The sequence below is a fragment of the Teleopsis dalmanni genome, chromosome 2 (assembly GCF_002237135.1).
Source record: "Teleopsis dalmanni isolate 2A chromosome 2, ASM223713v2, whole genome shotgun sequence".
NCBI lineage: Eukaryota > Metazoa > Arthropoda > Insecta > Diptera > Diopsidae > Teleopsis > Teleopsis dalmanni.
The window spans coordinates 42,863,591-42,875,851 of NC_051847.1; positions in this window are offsets into that span (position 1 = coordinate 42,863,591).

Genomic DNA, 12,261 nt, shown 5'->3' on the forward strand with positions numbered 1-12,261 from the left:
TTATTCTGTGCTTTAAGATAGCACGGAAACTTACACTAGCTTTTGTTTATAGCAAATCAACTTTTTTTATAGCACAACACGATTTCAATTTAAGACTTTTTCTAGTAACAGAGACCGTAATATTACGGTATTCCTAGCCAAACAATTTTTATAGTTAAATTCTGCTTATTTCAATGATCGTTTTATTTCTGCTAAATACGGTCTTCTTTAAGATTATTTAATATTTTTCTCAAATTATAGTCCAAAATATTCTTCCCAAATATAATATTTAGTCAACGTAAGATTGGCACCTGTTTCATCAGAGAAAAATCGAAATTGACAGAAGGTGGTAATGTATATGAGATATCTGCTCATATGAGATATCTGCCCATTGTCTGTATCTGTTATAATATATTTTTTATTTATACATAATAAATATAAATATTTTACAATATTTTATTTACAGAGTTTTTAAACTAAAAATCAAAATTCTTAAATGCCGTGTAGATCCCCATAAAGATCCATAAACTTTTTGTCCTTCTAATAAACCCCGGAACATATTTCATTCCTTTATGAGTTCCTTTAAAACTTATACCCCTAGACTTAACAGATATAGTGTTAAAAAATTGCAACCCGAGACTAGTTCAGTATTAGTTCAAGTCGATGAAAAAATGAGGTATAATGAAGTATATATAAAACAATAATACATCCAATTGTGCTTTATAGTTGTAAAGCGTATTTAAAAAAAAGATAATATGAAGATTAAATGGAGTATATTGTTTCAGTCGGTGCTTATTTTTTAAGAATTTTAACTTTTTTATATATCCGAGAAATGAAGAAAAACTGAGACATGAAAGATATCGTCAAATTAAAGCAATCAATCTTTTCACAAAATATGTTACGTTGATTTTTTTTTCGATTTTTTACTTTTTGATATATTGAAAAAAAAACATCATGAAAATATGTGTCATATCTTTTACACATAGGACTCAATAATCTCTATTGGTACTGCGTCTAAAAGGTACTTGGACAATGAAATTAAATATTTTTGTTTTTGATGTATGACGACCATCTTATTAACAGAATTTTTTGTCAATTAAGTGTGGCTAACTGGACTACCGAGATAAAAAAACGAGGGAATGCATTGGCATTTACTGTGACAGTTAACTTGCACTTAAAATTCTTGTTAGCCCCGTTAGCTCTTCAGAGATGATCGGAGTACGAACTTAAATAGTGTTTCAAAATAAAAGAAACTATATCCGGGTCACTCCAATGTCGTAGGGAAAGAATTGACTGATTGCATGGTCAAGTAACATTTTGGTAAGGCTTCTTTGGGCTTAGAATCAATGTGGGGTATCAATTCTGAAAGTGTCATTTATTGGGTCAATGACTTTGTAAGCTCTGCTTATAAGAGATGATCTAAACCGTACTTGTAAAAAGTGACGATATACTTTATGAAGTGACTTAATAGGAAATTATAAAGATTTCTCTTACAACTATGTTAGAGAGAAAGAATCTGAAAGTGCTGCTTGGGATCTTTAGATGGTATAGCACGGGCTGACAAGATATGGCTACGATTGAAGTTATCACAGCTTCGACATGTCAATCCGTTACATGGCTAGATGATGTGGACAAATCGAAGCTTTTTCTCTCTTTTTGTCAAGCTTTTGCAAGAGCAGGGCTAAAACTGCTGGAGAATATATTCTTTTATCTGATTTTCTTCCATTCTTTATGGAAAATAAAAAATTCAAGGTAAGTTACTTGCTAGTTTTTTTATTGTTCTGAGTAAACTAGAGTGAACTATTACTCACAACTATGGACACCTATAATGGCAGTGAAAACATTTTTTTATTAACTTCTTGTTTAGACTAATCTGTTCTTTTACTTGGTATTTTAATAAATGTCAAATTTTATTTTATAATTCTATTCCGATTTTTATTGAATTATGGCCATCATCTTTAAAGGCTTCTAAGATCCTTCTTTTTATTAATATAATAATAAATTTTTTATCTGTGAAAGATCACAAAAGTAAATTTTTTTAAATGTTATAAAAATAATAATGACTTAATAAATTTAATAAATAATCTAAAAGTTAGTAAAATAATGAAAAACAACAACAAATTTTATTTAAATACTTGAAAACATATATATAATTTTAAAGATTAGATAAAAGCACTACTTGTAATTGGACAGTAACGGCTATAGAATATTTTAATAGAAACCACTTTTGTTTATATTCATATATATTATATATATATATTATATATTTATTCTTATATTCCTTTATTCACATCATGCTACCATCTTACAAAACTCTTAACGTTTTTAACTTTGAGTATTCAATTTACCCCTGAATAACCGTTTCGTCCCAAAATAGCCTTTGAACAGTCCTGAGCTACCCCAACATTGTCAAGTGAACAACAACAATTTGAACTGCAAAAATCAGCTGTTCACATATAAACAAACCCCAGTTAAATTTCTAGAGAGAGAACAATTTATTTCTTAACCCCTCTCTGCTACTCTCTCAATGAGTTCGCATTAAATACCATCGTTATGAAGGAAGCTTTCTACCGTTAGTTCGCTCACACAACACAATGTCCTTTGTAAAGCATCCGTACATCCGTTCAATGGCGCACTTGTCTATAAAAACGGTACAACGTCTTTGTCAGTCACTCAGTACGCGTTGACAGCGTTAACGGTGCGGTGCTTGGAGAATTTCGCTTGCCTACTTAGACACTTAAGCACGGATAAATCGTATTAGCTGTTGGTGCTGGAGAGCCATGGTACGAGTATTTTGAAAATTACCCTGTGGGTAATAAAGGAACTTCAAGTTTTGTTTTGGTTGAATTAAAATCTACTGCTGTGCGCTGCTATTACGTGACGGCATGCAAACGTGCGTTAAGGGCCCATTAGACAGCAACGTTCGTTGTCAACGCGCGCTTGCCATTACACAAACAATTTTTTAAAAATTTTTTAAACACGCCCCAGATAAAACAACAAATATACTAAAAAATCGCTCTCACATGAGAATTTTTTTCTCCTACTTTGTGAAATGCGAAATTTGTTTGTGTAATAGTAACATTTGAAATTTTAAGAAATGTGTTGACGAAAATCAAAAAATTTTGATATTTCTTCAACCACGCTCGTGTTTTTGCATATACAGTCGGATTTGGTCGGCATGCAAAATTTTATTTATTTTGAGAAGTAGAAGCGTAAACATCGTTTAAATGCACGCATGATTTGTCGTTAGCATGCGATGCTTTGCAAATATGAATGAATTGTATCTTTTATTTTAAATATTTGTATTTTCTACCTAGGTAAAATTTTTTAATTTCCAAAACATGTTATTAAGAAAAATTAAAATATTAATAACCTTGGGCTAAAAAAAAATAACCAAACATTAAATTACAATGAAAATTTTGTTTTAAATATTAATTGCATTGTGCACCTACGGAAAATTTGTTATTAAAATATACCAAAAAAAAAAATTAAATTATATAAAATATATAATATATATAAAAATAAATATATAAATTGAAATCATAAAAATAAATATAAATATATAAATTAAAATTATAAATTAAATGTAGAACATCATTTTTCGTAAGGAAATTACGCATAGCAGCCGCTGTTGACACTTCAGCGATTGCTTTAATACTGATGAGTGAACAAATTTTGCATTGTTTGCTGGAGGCGTGTTTAAAAAATTGTTGGTAAATTTAATGTGTAATGGAGAGAGAAGACTTCGTGTGTTTGTCAACGCGCGTTGATGTCTAAGGGCCACTTTACGCTAACGTGCATCGCCTCATCGTCGCATCGCCGCATCGCCGCATCGTCGCATGTGCGTCAGTTTGTGTTCGCGTGCGTTTGAGTGAGTGTGTTGTTTACGTTGGTGCGTTCACGAACGGATTCGTATGTGGGTAAATGTGATTTGTGCTCGGTGTTGTGTCAGTCAGTTCGGTGTTGGCTTTCGTGTCGTTCGTTACGTATCCGTCGCTCATAACAAATAAATTTTAATTTTCCGCTTGTGCTTTTGTTTATGCAATTTTTTCTGCACTTCCTTATGCGAAAAGGTGTGCGTGCTGCTTCCATTTCCGGTAGCGTTAAACAAAATATTCCATATTCGTCTGCATGAGTTCATCTGTTGTGAATCCTTTATAAACTGTTGGTTGTTTTTGTTTTTTTTTTTTGTTTGAGCTGTGTTTTAAAATAAAGTTTATTTCTTTTGTGGGAATTATGTCCTTAATTTCGTAGCTCTTAATAGTGACTTAAGCCATGCAGCATAATAAAATGCAAGAAAGTTTTAACAGCAAAAATTAAAAAAATAAAATAACAAATGAATGGAAAAATAATGCAGAATGCAAGTGTGAAGTCAAACTATAAAATTTGCATAAAAAAATGATTAAGGAAGCATAAAAGTGTGTGCCGGAGAAAAGGATTGCAAATAAAACGCAACTTTTTAATTTAATAAAAATTAAAAATAATTTACAAAAAAAAAAAATGCAGAGAAATCTGAAAAAGAAACTCAATGAAACATGAAATTCAATTAAAAATAAAAATTAATTTTAATAAATGTTTAAATAAAAGTCAAAACAGCGATGTAGGATTTTTTTTTAATTTACTCCATTTCACATAAATATGAAACCACAAATTTTATAAGATTTTTAGGAATAATTTAATGACTAATTAGTATTAGAAGTAAAAAGAATTAAATACGCATTGATGCTTCACAATATATTTGGAAACCATTTCTAATTTAGTCAATTTATGAGTAAGGATTGAATGATTGATTCATAAGAAATTTCTTGACAAGGGTTTATTATTGCATTATTTATATAAATATTGATCTATTGATATTAATATCAATAGGTATCTAGATTGTCTGTCATGATATAAGAACAGCCAATTAGTTAAAAGACAAAAATGGTACAAACATTGATATGGTTTTAGTTGCTTTAGGAAATATTGAATATGAAAATGTTGATTTATTTTGCATTTGAAATTAGAATATAAACACTGCACTTAGTCAGTTGACCATTCTATGAAGAAATTTAATGGAACCAAAACAGAATAGAAGGTGACTCTAACTTAAATTTCTTAGTTTTCCTGATGATTCTAAATAAATTAATTTATTTTTGATTTAAAAGCAATATATAACCACGGTACTTAGTTAAATTTTTATTGTACGAAGAAGAAATTAGATAAAACCAAAACAGCATAGGCTATTTTTGCTCAAAATTTCTGGATTTTTTAATAAATCTAAGAAGACTGGGTTCACCCATAAGGATTATTTATACTAAAGACATTATAGTCCAACAATCTTGATCCAGAGTGTTTTTAACATTAGAGATAATTTCGTGTCAATGTCCAATAATAGACGAAAAGATTTATTGGTTCTCCACATTAGATCCAGAGTGTTGTTAACATCAGAGATAATTTCGTGTCAATGCTCTTCCAATTTATTAATATGAATTTATTTGGATCAGTTCGGTATATATTCTGTATATTCTATATACTAAACTAAATAGAAATTTGCACAGTAATAAATTAAAACCAAAATTTTACTTTTGATTAATTTTCAATCCTTGTTTCTTGAGTTAAGGCAGAATAAGGCACTCAATTAATTAGCCATTGTGAGAAGAAATAAAAAATTAATATAAAAGCTTAGGTTACGATAAGTCGAATTTCTTATATATTTTCATGAATATAAATCCTGAGCATAAACATTTGTTATACTAAAGATATCATAATCCAATAATATTAATATAGTTCTCGCAAATGCTGAACATTCACAGATTAGGTGTTCTCCACAACCTCGAGACATATTTCATATGTTAAATCCGTTGTGATACTCAGAGTAGCCATGTCATATATGCCTCTATTATGTTCTGGCGTGATGACTTCAATCACTACGGACCTTTAATATCATGTTAATTCTTTGATTCCTTATGTCATATATCTTAATATATCTTATATCTTAATCTATTAAATCTCAGCTTATTTTCGTAAATATTCTTTGCTAAAAATTTTGAAAATTGATTGAAAATTTTATCAACTTAATTAATATTAATATTAAAACTAGTTAATAGCTGTCCTTTAAAAGGCTTAACTACGGATATTTTGGGTATATTAAATACTAAATATCTATTTAATTATTTTATCAAGAAACACAAAAAAAAATAATTAATACTTTTGATATTCATTATATATATATATTTAGAAACTTTATATTCATTCAATTATTCAACCAAGAATCCTAAACAAAATATTCAAAAAAATTTCAAAATAAAATATCAAAGTCATTAGGTAGAAATAAAATACAGTTGCTATATTTAGGATTTTAATAAAATAAAATTCCTTAATTGATAATTTAAAATTTAATTTAAAAAAAATATATTATATCTGCAGTCAACACTTAAGTGTAAATACTTTGAAGTTTATTTTTGAAATGATTTATTTTTGTCACTACATCCTTTGTTGAACCTTGACCTTTGCTTTTGATACTTGAATTCTTAATAAAGAAAATATCCTTTTCTCCTTTGGTTTCCTGTTAAAAGGGTTCAGACAAATATTTTAAATTAACTAATGAAACTTTAAAAGGTTAGTCAATTTATAAGTGAAAAGTTAAGGATGAAATTACACTAAAGTTCTTAATGGATAAATGACATTAAATATAAAAATTGCTTTCCCACGCATTAAAATCAAAATATACATATAAATATGGACCTAGCAATCCAGTTCCTTATCCTTAGTTAACTTTGAAATTAATTTTAAAGTTAACTTACAAATAAATAAATAAATATAATTTTTAAAAATTATTTTTTTTATTCTTATTTAAAATAAATTGATTAAGGATGAAAAATAATAATAGAGATAAGTCATTAATCTTGATTTATCTGAAATTAGGCATTATGTAGTGGGAGATATAAAGTTTTTAATAACTTTCTTATGTTAAAATTTCGAACTAAAGTTGATGATTTGTCAAGACTGATAAAAAAAATGTTTATATAAAGTTTAGAATTAGATAATATTTGTTATACAAATAATGTACTTAAATATGACTCATTATAATAAGCAGTGTTTTTGAAAGTATTTTTAATATTTCATCAAGAAGTTAACTATTTTTACATACTGAAATTAGTAACCCATCTATACTTTTATTATTCACGAGATACATACGAACAGCGTCCATATTTCAGTATTGGTTTTACTATTATATTATATAGTAGGATCTCTGATTTTTCAGAGACCTACTAAATTTTCAACCGTTCAAGTAAGTCATAATACCTAATTTGAGTAGTGTATAACTTTTTAGATTAGCTTATTAACCAGTAACAAGTAAAGGTTAGAATAATATCCATACAACTTTAATGAACATTTCTAATGCTAATCCTATAGATCTTATTTAAGAGGTCTGAAAGTTGTAAGATATTGTTAGCTTCAGTGACATATGTTATTAGATATAATTTATATTTTTCTTCTGTTTCATGTCATACATATATTTTTATAGATGTAGACGTATCTATGAACAAAGGTCCGTTCAGGGTATTTGTTTGCATTTAGATTGGCTTATTAGAAATATTACTTATTAACAATTAATTAGATAAATTCTAAAAATTAAATTAAATTTAAATATTGTTTAGTTATATATTTAAATAAATAAATATTTTCAAAATATTTTATTTTTGTTTTATGTAACATAAAATATATAATGTCAACCAACAATCTCTGTTTTCATTCCACCAGTTGAAATTTGCAAACTTTTTCGTAGGTTAGTCGTTTTGCTGCAGGTGTTTCATGTGCACCTCCCTCTTCCTTCCTTATTTTGGTGGTTTCTTCTTGTTTTGACTGACATTTTCCTGTCAAAAACATTTTAATTCAAAATCAATATTCCTCCTTAAAATAAAGAAAATGAAAAGATTCTTTACTGAACTTTTGAAACTGTCAAACCTCATAAGACTTAGCCCTCTTTAACGGCAGATTGGAAAACACTTGTTAATGTCAATTTGAAGTAACAAATCACTTAACAGGAAAATAAAATAAATGTCAGAATAAGGAAATAAAAAACAATCGTAAAATTGTGGTCGGGGATATTAAATGCAAATAATTCCTATGAAATGTGATATATTTTTTTTTATATTAAATTAAACAAAGTCAACAATACAAATCTTGACATTTAATAATAATAATGTCATAACTCCAAGTTTGGAAAGTTTTGAGTGACATTAATTTCGGAAGAATTTTATTTTACTTCACTTACTGAAATAAAGAAATATTCCAAGTTTAAGTTGTTAATTGACTTTTTAGATAGAAAGAAGTTTGAGGTACATGAGAAAATGAAGATGTCAAACTTAGATCCCTAATACTTAGGCATTAATTGAATGAAAATTTATAACAGGAATAAGAAAAGTTATGGCAACAATAGAACTATTATTTTCAATATGCTTATTTGCTTTTTTTTCAACCAAAATTTTGATATATAATGTTTCTCACTGCAAGACTTACTGCAGTTCTTTCCGGTCATTGGTGTATAGCAACCCACGCAGGGAAACTGTGCATTTCTCATAATCCTCACTGCAGAAATTGTGGAAACCCGCAAAAAAAAAACCATAATACATTTTCTCTATGAATGCTCGGCTTTGGCGTCCAGAAGATATAGGTTCTTAGGAAGATACTTCTTTGATAGTTTATCAGACTATTTATCGGTGAAAACGAAAGACCTATTAAATTGGGATGGTAGGATGCATTTAGTCTTTACTCTTCTATACTAGGGTTTTTGCGAGAAATATGGTAGCAAAATAGCGAAAAATTGCTAATTGGGGTACATGGAATTTGTCTAATAGCTTGCCACTGCAATCAAACAACCAACGGTCTGTAGCCACATCTGACTATGAGATTTTCATAAATATTTGAAGTAATTAATATATCAATAGTAGTTTTTATTAACATTATTCAAAAATGTTAATTAAGAGATTAAGATACTATATATACGATATTGAAAACTAATATTAAACTATAATATTTTAATATATAACGTTTCTCACTACAATGTCTAGTCACATCTGACTATGGGATTTTCATAAATATTATTTATAGAGCCTCTACAATCGATCTAAATCTTACTTTATTGGGAGCAGCATATTAAATTTTATTCTAGGAATAGTTTACGTCATTAAGTTCAGCGTCAATGGTTTGCAGGTTTTTGAAGCCCGATCCATTTACGGCGCTTAATTGAGATTAACGACGTTATTTGTTGATAAATCCGCTTCCAGAGAGCTTCATTACTTATTCGCTCGGGCTATCAAATAAATCCTTGATACATATATGAATAAGTTTAGTAAGAAGCAAAGAGTTCGAATTTTAATTTATTATAAATAGTTTATTCCAGTTATTTTCACGACTTTTTTTTTAAACTTATAAATAAATCTTATATAATCCATAATCCAAAATTTATATAAATATAAATCTTATATATCAAATATAAAATATTTGAAGTAAATAGAACTCTAAAAATGGGTATTAATAGTTAGATCATGTACTGGCAAATATATACCTATGTCGGTTAGTTAGCTCTTTCACCGAAGTGATAATATATAAAATTACTTAAATTAATTAAATTTAAATTAAATTATTTATTATTCAATAAAGAGGTTTTTTCGAACAGTAGTGAAATAAAACAACAAAAATTTTATTTTTTTATATTATTTTAATTAATTTAATTTTTGGCTGACCATACAGCTGTTGGTCAGCCAAATACTGTATGCCAAATACCCATCATCAGTGGTCTTGGAAATAATTCTTGTATTTAATTATTCGTAAATAATTATTTTTTTTGAAACTGCAAGTACCAGGAATCGAACTGGTACTTATTTATTATTTAATTTCAAAAAAGGGTAAATAATATAAACTTTAATGATATATATTTTATTGCATTATTTTAAAATAATTTAAAAAATATTAAACTGTAAATAATGTTTGCTTTTAACCCAAGTACATCGTAAATCATAAATCTTCCTGAATGACACTAAACTTTTCCAGAATTACGTGCAGAAACCTACCAACTCTGCGATAAATAATTTAAAATTTCTGAGAGTGCAAAAGGACTTCGTAATTTTAGTCAAAGTCATTAAGTACTCACACTCATTCGTTGTGGGAAAGTGCAAAAACGATTAAAAACAACTTAATTCCGATGTTCTTGTTTTTATTATATTTATTTCGTTATTTTGAGAAATTGTTTTATAAGTTAAAAGGACTTGTATTCATTAAAACATAATTAATTACTAAACTTAAATCCTTGATAATAAACATGTTGAAATATTTATAATCGTAAAGCTTAAGGACTTTTGCGTATTGCAAAGGAAATAAACAATTATGCTCTTATTTAAATACAGATACCATAGACAAAAAATTATGAAATAATAATATATTATATATAATAATATATAACATAATTTAACAAATCGTAATTACGAATATTTATGCTTAGCTTGAAAAATAAGTGTCCTTTTTTCCTATCTAATGTTAACGAATAGTGAATGCATATAATTAAAACAGTTTAGAAATAGATCTGTGAGAGATTTCCGTAATATGATAGACAGATAGTTATAATAGATAGATGATAGTAATTATATACACGAAAATATCATTAAATTTACAAATAAACAACTGGAAGGTATGATTAAATCTTCTCCAGGAAACAGTAACGATTACAACAAGAACTTGAGAAATTTTTTATACAATTGCTGAAGAATTGGAGGAATTGAAAATTCTTATTCGTTTGTTTTTAAGCCGAACTTCACCAACCATTGTTTTCAATATAACTCATTGCTTTATTCTTAATCCATTAATTTAATTCTTAATCCATTAATTTAATTGGTATTGGTTTTCCACCCTAAGTAAGAGAAATTCTATTATTTTACTTTTGTTATCTCAATTAGACCAAGGACACTAAGAAAATAGACTCCTAGCCATTATTGTCACTGTAGTACAGTAGTTCTATTATATAGTAAATGATTGATAGATTGTACTACTTCTGCGTTTTAAATAGATATCAATCTAAAAGATGAACCGAAATAAAATAACTTATTTAAAAATAGAGTTTTATTAAATAGATTTTATATTTTTTGTTTAAAGAATTGTCTTTCAAGTTTCGACTACATTAACTTAGACGAGAGACAAATTGCTTAGTTTAAATGATTTGTTCTATCGAATGACATTCTTCTATAATAGTCACTAGTGGCGATAAGTTTTCAGATATTGCTTCTGTTTATGCCTAGAAGGAGATTAATATACTATTTAGCTAGTTCATCAGCCCTGAAATTTTCTTCAATATCGGTATGACCTCAGGCATACCTTGAAAATGGTCCTGATCGACTTTTGATCTTATTACTCTACAGTTGGTTGATTTGATGACCGCCTGTTTATCTGAATAGAGTACGAACATTGTGTAGATAGTTTGTTTATAATATAAAACTATTTCTAAAATTATTTCTATTTGTAATTTTTTGATTGGTAAATTTCTTGTTCTTGTTTATTTTAGCTCTTTATATCTTTATTTATTTTATTTTTATTTGTTTCGTGATCTTAGCATTTTGATAATAGAAAAAGGTACAGTGGCTGGTTTACTTGTAAAAATTATAAATTAAAAAATTATAATGCATAAAATGAAATTATAAATTAGATATATTGAAAATCTGTGAGAAAAAATATTATCAATTTAAAATATTACGATTCGCCGAGTAATGTCTTCCAAGTCTTCCGGGTAATAAGCTGGAATATGAATCATCCGTACTTATCGTTGTTTTGGTTACAGAATGTTTGTTTAAGTTGGTAGTTATTTATTTGATAAGTAATCAAAGAAATATTTAATCCTTCCTGATAAATATTACAGTGGTCAAAGACATGGATATACATGGATTTTTTTTTTTTGTTATGAGTCATCTGTGTAAAACTTTAGTTCTGTGTGTTGAAAGATTTTGCACTGCGATCCAGAGATCTATTGTGCACCGTATTTTATTATAATATATATTTTTAAGGAATAACAGTAAGTTTAATAGGTACATATTTAAGATTCCAACCACGGTTGCCACTTGAAAATTTTTTCCTGTACCAAAATTGGTTTAAAAAGGTACCATTTCTGTAAAAAAAGGTCCAAAATTTTTTTGGAACTTTTTGTTTTTTTGTTCTGTGTTACAAATGAACAAAATCTAAAATAGTGTAAAGTTGCATTTATAAAAAAAATTAATTGAAAATATCCACAATAAAGTTGGGTCGTCAAAAATG